General features: G+C 42.5%; 1 long non-coding RNA gene and 1 pseudogene across 1 annotated transcript in view; both read right to left on the bottom strand.

The window, feature by feature from the left end:
• LOC132481593 (uncharacterized) overlaps nt 1–12,106 on the bottom strand; it is a 170,105-nt gene that overhangs the window by 101,065 nt on the left and 56,934 nt on the right. The window lies entirely within an intron of this gene.
• LOC132481420 (ferritin light chain-like) lies at nt 2,611–3,152 on the bottom strand (annotated as a pseudogene).

Below are 12,106 nucleotides of genomic sequence, written 5' to 3'. Positions count from 1 at the left end.
TGGTGCACACTAGCCACAGTACAGGGTCACTGTAATAACAAAGCAATGGGGCCTGCCATGCCCTCCCCACTTCCCTTGGGCCACAAGCATTGTTCTAGATTCCAGTCTCCATGGGGTTAGCAGAAAAGGCTAGCCAGTCCAGCCTGGCTTCTGCTATGTTTCAACTTCTGTTCCTGAAACTGGGTAGTTGAGTTTAATTCAGAATGTGGCAATAGGAAGCTCTAACACATTCTCCAATTTGGTTTTACCACCAATAAAGCTATCTTGATTTCCATCTGGCTTCCTGTGTCCGTTCTAATTGATTTGAACTTGGATGAAAGGAAAGCAATGGGTATTCCCCAAACTTCCAACCATAGGGAAGTAGTGGAAAATTCGATTTAAAAAGTAGATTAGACATGGCAGACCAAGGAGACCTTCAAGGCTGGTATAAGGAATTCAGTCATAGCCTAAAGGAATCAGTTATTATAATTCTGTGCGAGTGAACTAACACACACACACACACACACACACACACACACACACACTCACATATACGTACAGTGGTTAGCAACAGAGAAAATCACTGTGGTATTTGTTTCCAGATTAATCTCTAGAAGTTTAAGGTCATCAAATCCCCATTTTCCATAAATATATTTGCCAAGAAACTTAGTCATTTTTAAAAGCTAAACTAATATTTTATCCATATGTCTTTGAATCATTTATTGTCTGCCCAGCCAGTTGCTGTTTTTCAATAATTATTTGATTGCCAAAGAATATTTCAGCCTATTTGGGAGACTTTAATAAAGCTTTCTCCTACAGCCCATTCTTGATATTAAAAGACACTTGTAAGTAAATATGAGTAACATTACTCATAAGTAAATATGGTCTGATAAATATGTCATTGTTTGGAAACAAATGTTTGTATCCTTCTTCCCAAATAATCTACCAAATATAGTCTTTCAATTAGTCTCATAGTTATTAGGTGGTTTTTTTTTCTCATTCAGATTTATGTCTCTATATGAGTGCTAATTTGAAAATAATTTTGGTTTTAAGTTTTAATCCAAAGCTGAAAATTGTTTACTGCTTCCTTATATCTCTTACTGCCAACTATCAGCAAATGGGCAAAACTCTTTTCTGTAGGAGTAATTTTTCCAGTATATTCTTTTTTATTATCAAAGGACTTTGCACGAAAACAGGAAGATAAGGTTTTCTCCTTAACTGAGCAAAACAGGTGTCGCAATCTCTGTAAAATACTCTTCTGTGCCTCTGACCCCGGTAAGATAAAAGAAATGATAGTATGCCTTTGGTCTTCCTGCTCCAGGAAGGAAAGTTGCTGTAGGAAAAGAATTGATTTTTTTCCACTTCTGTGGTTTGAGAACAAGTTATAACTCCAGCTTTTCCAAGTGCAAGGAAAATAATGCACAATTATTAGATTGCTATTTGTGAGACACAAATGCACGGATTTAGCAGGAAAACAACTCACCAGAAAAATGAAACACATTTTTTAAGAAGAATGCTATATTTTACTGCTGCTTCTCCTTCTTTTGGCTTCTGGAATGTAACCTCCATCTGACCTACCTCCATTCTAATCATTTTGGCTCTCTTAGTGCTTCCTTAAAGTTATCTTCTCTTTTCTCTAAAATGAATACAGAGGCATTTTAAAAGTTTATTTATCTGTTTATACACAACCTTGTTCCAGAAGGGGTTTAAGGTGGCTTGAAAGAATCCGTAAAATACAATAAGCAATTAGAAGAACCAGGAACGAAGAGTATGCAAAATGCTTATACAATCTTACTCGTTTACTCTGGGTGGACCACAAATTTGGCTCTAAGCTTTTTAGCAGGCAGTCAAATAAGGAAACTTAATTAGTTACATCATTTACAGTGCCCATAAAACAAAAACAAACCAATGACCTAAGCGAAGCACCGTTATTCCTAATATTAAGACCAGAAAGAAATTGCTTTTGAGAGGCTTCATAAAGAGGTCAGTGTATGATGTTAATAAAGTGTTCTCAGTAGCAACCTAACGGGAGACACAAAGATGAATTTCACTGGGCTCTCTCTTCAACACAGGCAGATGGCATCACGCCAACGTGAAAATCAGGAAAAGCAAGTTTATCACGAGTTTGGGAGGTTGAGGGGGGAACACAATGTGATACGGTCAAGGTACTCAGCTCTCTGCTCTGCTCGGAGAAACCAAAGATACATTTTAGAACAACAGGGTTGAATCCAGTACCCAGAATGACTCCAGAGAAGTCATGAAACCCCTAAAATTCTACGCGACATTTTCTGGACAGGTGTGTTTCTTCTTCTTGACAGCGAAAACATAGTTTACCAGATACTCAATGTACTCAGGTGATACGCAAAACTTAGGAACCGTTTCTTTATAAACAATCTAGAGAATTAAACAGACTACAAATCTTTCATGCTATTAAGATACTTTTTTTTCTTCTTCTCACAACCTAGCTTTTTTTTTGCCCTCTGCAAAAAGTCTTTTTGTTTCTACCTGGTGCCTCGGCTCGGGTGAAGGTTCCAGGGTGGCTAAAGCGTTGCCTCCTGGTGGAAGAAGAAGCTGGGGCGGAGATCTCACCGGGGGAGGCAGAGGGGTCCCGCAGAGGCCGCCGCGAGGCTCCTAGTCGCGCTGGCCGGAGAGCCTTTTGAAGAGATCCTCGCCCTGCCCGGCCAGGGGCCCGGCCTGGGGCCCGGCCAGCTTGCGCAGGTTGGTCAGGTGGTCGCCCATCTTCTTGAGGATCTTTATCTCCACCTCCAGGAAGTGGCTCTCCAGGAACTTGCAGAGCTGGGCGTCCGCGCTCGCGGAACCCAGAGCATGCAGATCCAAGAGGGCCTGGTTCAGGCTCTTCTCCAGGGCCATGGCAGCCTCCACGGCGTCCACCATGGTGCTCCACTCGTCCGGCGACAGCTTCTGCCCGTCCTGGACCGGGGGCGCGGCTGCCCCACTGCTTCTGCATCTTCAAGAGGAGCAGGGAGCCCCTCGCGCTTCTCCTCAGCCAGCTCCCGTAAGAAGAGGCCCACGCCCTTCAGAGCCACCTTGTCGCCTTCGAAGTAATAGCTCAGGGAGAGGTAGGCGGACGAGGCCTGCAAGTGCAGGTTGATCAGGCGGCTGACGGCAGCCTCCGCCTCGGCGGAGGAACTCTGCTGGCTCTGGGCGCTCATGGTTAGTCAGCAGTGAAGAGGGCTTCTCCAGAAAGTGTCCCTTAGGCTGGTCCCGGAAGTGGAGGATAAGCCTCGAGGATTCTGCCGGAAGTTGTGACTAAAGGGGCGGGGCCAGAGGTTGGTGAGAGGCATGAGGAGGAGGAGGGAGAGGAGGAGGCAAGGCAGGGGTGGGAGCACCCCCTTTATTCCATCCAAATGCTGGTGAAGCAAGAGAGAGACCTGGGGGGCTGCTGGGCACACTGTCTCCCAGTCCAGCTTTTGGTAAGAGTTTAATTCTTTCTTTCCTAATTATTGGAAGGGAGTCTTTATCATTTTGCCCCATTTCTTACCATAATTCCAAGATGAGATAAGAATGTCCAAGGTAAGAAAGCCAGAAGTATTGATAGTGAACGTCCTCCAATCTTCAATTGTGACTTAACACCCCGTTGTTTCTTATTTTAGAGCCTGTATGAATAGATTTTTCCCCTGCTCCTGATCCCTTATGGAGAGGGTGACTATTGGTTCCACTTTGCCCAGAGCAGTCTTGTCCTGGTGCAATTATTAATAGTGTCCCCTAAATTAATTAATTAATTTAAAAAATAACACCCCCTTTCACACCCAAAAGGGTCCTTGTTTGGAATATACATTACATAGTCACTTTACTGATTGAGAAGGATAAAATCCACACTATGTAATGCGAAATGGTAGAGTTTGCAAGACATTGAACTTGGGCTAATTCCTTTCTATTTTATTAATTAATCAGACCAGTAAGAGTCCCATCATAAATTTTCTACTATTCAGCCTTCATTTTTTTCATTTGTTGATGCATTTATTCCTTCTACTAAAAGTTCTCCTAAATTCTGTTTATGTGCCAGATGTTGTCTTAGGTACTGGTGGCTTCCCGTGAATACCCAGATATTCCACCATTAACTGAAACACGTCATGTGAATGGGCACTAAAGATGACAATGTACATTTATAAATCCTACCAAAATAGAAAAAACCCATACAGGATGAGTTAGTCATTCTCAGTTAGAAGATGAGGGCAGAACTAGATGTTCTCATAGGGGTTTTTCCAGCTTTGTGATTCCATGCTTAGCATTTTATTTTCCTAAATACCACTTGCCTGGGGCTGTTTCACAATTAGAATGCTTTCATGTGTCTTCTATCAAACAGGAAGGCATATTCTATTCAGGGTAAACAATATTTGAACCCCAGAGAAGAGAATTTTGCTCTAAACTTTGGATCTAGTTCTAAATAAAAATAAAGACCCACTGTTTTGCAACCACTTTCAAATTTTACTTTCTGTGTTGTTGAAAACTGACACCTTAAAATTTCAAGAAGAGCTGCAGTCTCCCTTCACTGCTTAAGCTAAAATATGAACACATATCCTGTATCTAAATACAGGATATATTGTTCGTTTTTGTTTTTGTTTTTCATTAAAGGCTGTCGTCCCAAAGTGTTCTCATATTGCATTTGAGGTTTGCAAAAACTGTTAGTATTCAGGAATAGCACCTTTTTCAGTCCTGGAGGGAATTAACTGGGTAAAACAGGAGTAGTTCTGCAGCCTTTCTGGCCTTGGTTCTAGGGCCAAAAAGAGGCTGGGAGTGGAGAGGAGGGGGAAAAACAAAAGTTCAAATCCAAGGACAATCCTAGAATGCCCCCAAATAGAGAAATTATACCAGATGCAATACCCTCCAAATAACTGCAAAGAAAATAATCATTTTCTACCTTGTGCATAAACCATTAATCATCATATTGACCTTGTAACAAGAAAATGCAAAGCTTAGAGAAAACCTCACCATATAACATACTCTCTGTATTGCAGCATGTCAGGCTCATTTAATATATTTCAATTTCCTATACATTTACTTATTCTTGGAAAAGAAAACTGTCTATATAAACTTTCTCAGATGAGATAGTTTTCTGCCTTGTGCAAATGTTGATAAATCCTTCCGTGATCACTTTAGAGAGAAGAGAGCCAGCGTGGGACCTGTACTCTGGTGGGTGGTTAAGCACATAGTTGTCAGAATCAGAATAACGTGGGCTCAAACCCCAGCTTTGCCACTTGTTACAAGTGTAACCCTTAGGCAAGGAGCATAACCTCTCTGAGCCTCAGCTTTCTTGCCTGTAAAATGGCAATGTTAATATCTCACAAGCAGACCACAAGGATTCAATGATATAATACATGAGAAAACAATGCCAACAAGTAGAAAGCACTCAAAAAAATAGTGCTGTATCATCAATCAGTTTTGCAATAAAATTGTAGAGACACTGTCAAACCCTATTAAGTATCAGAAGCATACCTCAATATATTTTTGATCCATGTTTCCTCACTGCAGACCTGTTTTGCTGAATCACTATCTTCTGTGGCAATGTCCTTTCAAGTATGAAAGCACACAGATACAGCTTTGCGTGTCCAAGATCTAGTTCATTTAAAGCATGAGCAAAGCCAGCTTCTCTTACTTCCCTTGGCTAAGTGAGATTCATCAACACCTCCTAAGGTCCTCTGTGGCCCTGTCAGCTGTGGAGGGAGGGGAGCAGTGCATAGGTGGCAGAAGTCTGTTTCTTTCCTCAGTTCTCCAGCTTGAGATCATCACTACAGCAAGAAACATCTAATGAACGCCTACCTTATAGGAGAGGATAAGATTACAGAACGTCTCATGTGAATGGTAGAATTCACCTCCTCTCCCACTCAAATGTAGACTTTGGAATGCTTCTGTCTCGCGTCAGATTCCCCAGAAGCAGACCTTGAGATGAGGATTCCTATGCAAGTGACTTATTGAGAAAGTGCTCCCAGAGAGACCAAAAGAGAGTGGTGAAAGCAGGACAGAGAAAGAAAGGAAGTCAAGAAGCAAGGTTGCAATTTTAGGAAGTCTCAGCTTCATAATCATCCCAGGGTGTAGCTTTGGAGTGTAAATTACACCTAAAGTTTACCAACATGAGGCAAGGGAACTGGACTTTTATATTCCTGTCCATTGGCTATGGGCGTCTCTGGGTGGATATAGATTCCCAGGGTCTGTGTACAGGTTAGGCAACTCAAGTAGCCCAAAGGAAAGCTGAAAAAGGTCACAGATGCTGGTCATTAAGAGAAAAGCACACTGAAACTGGGTGCGGAGCACATCCGATAGGATTTGGGCAGGGCACATACAGTCTCCACCATCAGCTTGCTTCCCTACTTGACCTTGGAAGGTACTGGAATACAGTGGAAATGAGAAACCCCAATTAGTACCTTTAACCAGGAATCCAGTGGATAAAATGAAGACTTTATCATAGTTTTTAACCTATATTTATACCTCTTTGCTACTTCTGTTTACAGGGAATATAGGGGTTTTGGAACCTATATCTGCAATCTCCTTTTACCAGATCTGAAAATCTGTAACTCTCTTCAGGGGTCTCATTTGCACATATACCAGGCCAAATCAGACCCAAAGCTCCAACTATGAAAGCATTTGCATCTTTATCGAACCCTCTACTCTCACTGACGTCATTCTCCATGTTGGAACCGCACACTGCTTTTTTAATAGCTGCATAAAAGTACTTAAAAGTCAAAACATTCGTAGCAACCCAGACACTGCCAGGCTGTGAAACGGCTGCTTAAGGACCTGTCATCCAAACTGAACTCACCTGAAAACTGATGGTACACAAACAGCAAAATTGTCTCTGTGTGCTTGTCATTTTTCTAAAAGGAACTGTGAAGGGCTACAACTTAGTTCTGAGCTGTTCATCTACTTTGGACAAGGGACACCCGGCACCAGGCACAGTTATGAAACAGAAAGATTGAGTTCATCATTTTCCTCTTCCAAAACACACACACAAACACAGACACGCACCCACACACGCACGCACGCACACACACACCCTCTTCATCCCACCTGTACTGTCCACTAAACTCCAGGGCTCACCAAGAAGCCTGTCCAACAGCGCAGCCCAACAGCTCTGCCTTGCACAGCCTCCCCTCCTTGGGCTTCCTGTGGGCACCTCCGACAAGCAGCGGTTCCCAACTGGACCTGAGTTGGTCCCCCAGATGACATTTGGCAATGTCTGGTGACATTTTTGGTTGTCATAGCTAGGGGGAGGACACTACCGGCATTTAGTGGGTAAAGGCCAAGGATGCCGCTGAACAGGCCACAGTGCACAGGAAGTGCCGCTCTTCTCCGCAACAAAGAATTTTCTAGCCCAAAATGTCAACAGTGCTGAGGTTGAGAAACCCCGTGCTAATGGGTAAAATAACGTTGGTATCTTCGTTTGGCTTCCCTCAAAAGCAGACCCTGAGATAAGGATTTGAGTACAACTAGTTCATTTGAGACTTGATTCCCAAAAGCACCAGTAAGCGAGAGGGTAAATGAGACAAGAAGGGGAAGAAAATCAATCAAGAGTGTGTTAAAGAGCAGGTCACTCCTATGGGCAACTAGGACTCAATCCTACTGGGGAACTCTGAGAGACTCTATGAGGCATACCTTGGAGTTATCTCAGACAAGGACAAGGAAACCAGAATATTTCTCTTCCAAATCCCATCTGTTATTAGCTGAAGACTACTCCCAAGGCCGTTAACTTTCTGGCACTTCTGGCCTACCCTTAAAGAACCAAAAGAAAGCCCCCTCAGGTAGAGAGTTTTGGGTGCTTGTTGCATGGGTATGCATGGGAATGGTGAGTGCTGAGCAGAAATGGGTAGGGTACCAATAATGTGTGCTCGAGTTGGTCCTCCAAGCAAACATTCGTGGGACTGTATCTTCATGTACTTTCTCTGAGGATGATACCTTAGCCAAAAAAAGTAATTCTAATCATGACCACAGTAGATGTCCTAGAAGACAAGCAACAGTGACACGTTTTAGTTAGAGAGACCTTGTTACAACACTCAACTGGAAAGATTCTTAGAAACCACGTGCTCCAGTTCTGTACCAAGGCATGAATCACTTCTTAAGAATGTCTCTGACAAATGATCATCTAGTTTTTGCTTAAATCCACCCAGGTTACCAGGAACACATTAGCTCATGAGGGATACCCATTCCACTTTCAGAGAGTGTGATGTGGGAAAACAGAGCCCACATCTTGGAGCCAAGCAGAACCTGACTCACTTTGCAACTTAAGGCAAATAACTTAACCTTTCTGAGTCTTACTCTCTTTAGCTATAAAATACCAGTAGTAGTATTATCTACCTCTTAAGATTACTGTGAAGATTAAACAAGCTAATACAAGGAATTCACCACAACTTCTGACAGATAGTAGGTGCTAAGTTAATATCAACTGCCTTCACTCCTTTTTCTTTTCCATCCTCAAATCTCATGTGTCAGGCTCCCTGCCTCACAATAAGTTTGGTCCTCCCATTCTGATTCCAACTTCCAGAAGAATATAAAATAAGTGCAGCCCACCTTCCCACGGATCTAAGACTTCCCTTCTCCACCAAAACAGGCCTGGCTGGCTTCCTTCACCACTCCTCTCCCACAGGCCTGGCTCTGTGGGCCTCTATTCTCTAGTCACTCTCCAGAAGGGAGTGGAGTTCCCCCAGGGAGACAGCTTCAACCACATCCTTACCTGGGACAAAATACAGTTGGAGATTACATCCTTTTAATTTTGATGCATGTGGATCAAAATGGGCTCTGTATGGAATACTGTTCTCTTTTAACATAGAGAAAAAAATCTGTGCAGTCAGGAAAGGCACAAAATGAATTTTTCTTTCCTTACCATGCTCCATTTTAACACTTGCAAACTGGTTTCTTCCAACCTGCACTTGCCCCGTAGCCCTCCATGATGAAAAGTGCTTTCTGTTACTTTTTAAAGGGAAAAATGTTATGCTTCTTAGAAAGAAACAAGATTCACGTTCTGAATAGAGGTGGCCTTACATTTCAGAAGGGCTGGCAAGTCAGCCCTTGGTGGTTGCCAAGAGGTGGGTTGGACAGACACAGCTTGAGCTGGAAGGAACATCCAGCCTTGAAATTTGAAGTGGCAACTTTTGCAATGCCACTCTCCCTTTCCCTGCTTGACGTCCCTGAATGTTCCTTCTGGTCATGCTGACATCTGGCTGGAGAAGAGAATCACCCAGCAAGAGATTGTTCTTTTCATTATCTATAACATGATCCCATTTGTGTGTGTGTATGTGTGTGTGTGTGTGTGTGTGCGTGCGTGGACATAAAGACATATCCCAAAATGTTAACAGTGGTTCTGTATCTGTCTGTGACCAACTTGTTACTTTCTACTTTTCTATATTATCTGAATTATTTTGGCAATGGGCATGTATTTAAAATTGCTGCCGACATGAAAAGATGCTCAACATCACTAATTATTAGAGAAATGCAAATCAAAACTACAATGAGGTATCACCTCACACCAGTCAGAATGGCCATCATTAAAAAGTCTACAAATTACAAATGCTGGAGAGGGTGTGGAGAAAAGGGAACCTTCCTACACTGTTGGTGGGAATGTAAAATTGGTGCAGCGACTATGCAAAACAGTATGGAGGTTCCTCAAAAAACTAAAAATAGAGTTGCCATATGATCCTGCAATCCCACTCCTGGGCATATAACCAGACAAAACTATAATTTGAAAAGATACATGCACCCCTATGTTCATAGCAGCACTATTTACAATAGTCAAGACATGGAAAAGACCTAAAAGTCCAGCAAGAGACGAATGGATAAAGAAGATGTGGTGTATATATATATATATATATATATATATATATATATATGTATATATATGTATATATATGTATATATATATATATATATAGAGAGAGAGAGAGAGAGACACAGGAATATTACTCAGCCGTAAAAAAGAGTGAAATAATGCCATTTGCAGCAACATGGATGGACCCAGAGACTATCATACTAAGTGAAGTAAGTCAGAAAAAGAAAGACAAATACCATGTGATATCACTTATACATGGAATCTAAAATACAAATCAACATTTCTATGAAACAAAAACAGACTCACAGATATAGAGAACAGACTTGTGGTTGCCAAGGGGGAGGGGGCATACGGAAGGGAAGGATTGGGAGTTTGGGATTAGCAGATGCAAACTATTATATATAGGATGGATAAACAACAAGGTCCTACATAGCACAGGGAACTATATTCAATATTCTGTGACAAACCATAATGGAAAAGAATATGAAAAAGAATGTATATATACGTATAACTGAGTCACTTGGCTGTACAGAAAAAATTAATACAACATTGTAAATCAACCATACTTCAATAAAATTTTTTAAAAATAAAAAAATTAGAAAGTTAAACAAAATTACTTCCAGAAACTCAGGAAAAAAAGACCTGTTTCTATTTTCTAAGAAATGGGGAAAACTTGCTCCTCCTCTTTCAAGTAGGTCATGTGATCCTGGCCCACAAAGCAATGAACAGGGCTCAGTATTTGTCTCCTGAAGCCTGAGCTGGCTTCCTCCAGCCTTGTGGGTACCAAGGTACCTTGCATTTGAGAAATTAAAATTCAGGAAAATGAGGGACGTCTCTCTCCATGCCCCCTCTCCTACACCCTTGGGACTTCACTGGCAGTCCTTTTACCCACACTAGCCACCAATAACCTGAGGTTCAGTCTGGGGACTGGGAAGAAAGGAGAATTCCTCCTGGGACTGAGGTGACTTGTAGGGCAGGGGTGTTGCCTTATACTTCTTCCTTATTCCCTGCTGGGCCTGGCACTGTGATTGACACAAAGAGTCACAGATTCTCAAGGTTGATGAAAACTCAAACGTCAGCTGATCCCAGTCCTTATCCCCATTGTCAGTGCTTAGTAATTACTTCATGAACAGCTTAAATGTGGCTACTGGTCACTTTAGCTGCTCAAGAGGTTTGAGCCACAGCGTCAGATGCCCCAATTCACCCAGACACCATCCCCAGCCAGTCCGTTTTGCCAATGTCCAGGAATTCAAAGATGTGACTCAGCATTTATGTCTCTATGACTGGAGGCAGAAGAAGAGGCCACTGACCCATGATGGGACCAGCACCAACAACAGGTCCTATTTACAGCTTTGTGGGCTGGGGATGACTGCACGTCTGGCATCAGTACCCCTCCCCTCCCACGGTCCCCCTGCCCCCTCCTCGGGGTGCCTGGATGTGGCTGCAGGCCAAGGCGCAGCGCTGTTCCCCAGTTCAAGATAAGGAAATATCTGGGCCTGATGCTCTATATAAGCACCAGATGGTAATGATTAAAATTAAATTAAATTAATGTTTGACAGTCCGTGAAGGGCATAAATTGCATGGTGTTTGCTTGTCCAATCTGTCATCTTGTTTCCCTTGGCTCAGGTCAACAAACAACAGCCGAAAGCTCCCTCTCTGGGTCAAACAGTAGCTTATTTCTCTGCTATGGAAAGGGCTGTTCAGTTTACTCAGCTGAAGGCTCCTATGCTGCCCAAATTGTGATTAAGATGCCTTAAAAGGCAGAGAATTCTATCTTCTTGCCACAATCTCCAGCAGCCATCTCCCCAACACACTATAACAGCAATTACTGGTTAGAATTCAGAAACTGGGAAATCTGAACCTGGCCTAGGAACAAACCATTGCTAAAATCACAAAGCAATTTCCAGCTCTAATGACAGCCTTCTTCATTCACATGGTTTCTAAAGCATGTGGGTAGTGCTGATGTGTTACCAAGTTGCAGAAGGATCCATGGCATCCCATTTTTAATTCACCCATCTGCCAAGAACTCCCTTCCAGAGAACTTTCAGATTTAGACTTTTGCTCTTTCCCCCTGTGTTAGTCAGAGATCAGTGTTCCAATATTTACATTGTCCTTCTAGCTACTTACATCCAAAGTAACATTTCAACCTTGGTACTTCTGCACAAGAACTTCGATGAAATTTTCACAATGTTTAGCGTATATTTTTGGTGACAAAGATTCATTTTTCCAGGAGTAAGCCAAACAGTAGGACAAGCAGCTGAAGCACGAACAGGGTGATGGAAGCTGGGATGTGCCACCCAGATGGCCCTTAAGGAATGAGACACTTACTCCCCCTGCTGCTGGGCATGC

The sequence above is a fragment of the Mesoplodon densirostris genome, chromosome X, assembly GCF_025265405.1.
Source record: "Mesoplodon densirostris isolate mMesDen1 chromosome X, mMesDen1 primary haplotype, whole genome shotgun sequence".
Lineage (NCBI taxonomy): Eukaryota > Metazoa > Chordata > Mammalia > Artiodactyla > Ziphiidae > Mesoplodon > Mesoplodon densirostris.
The sequence above is the reverse complement of the archived record's forward strand: the minus strand, read 5'-3'. Positions and strand labels throughout refer to the sequence as shown.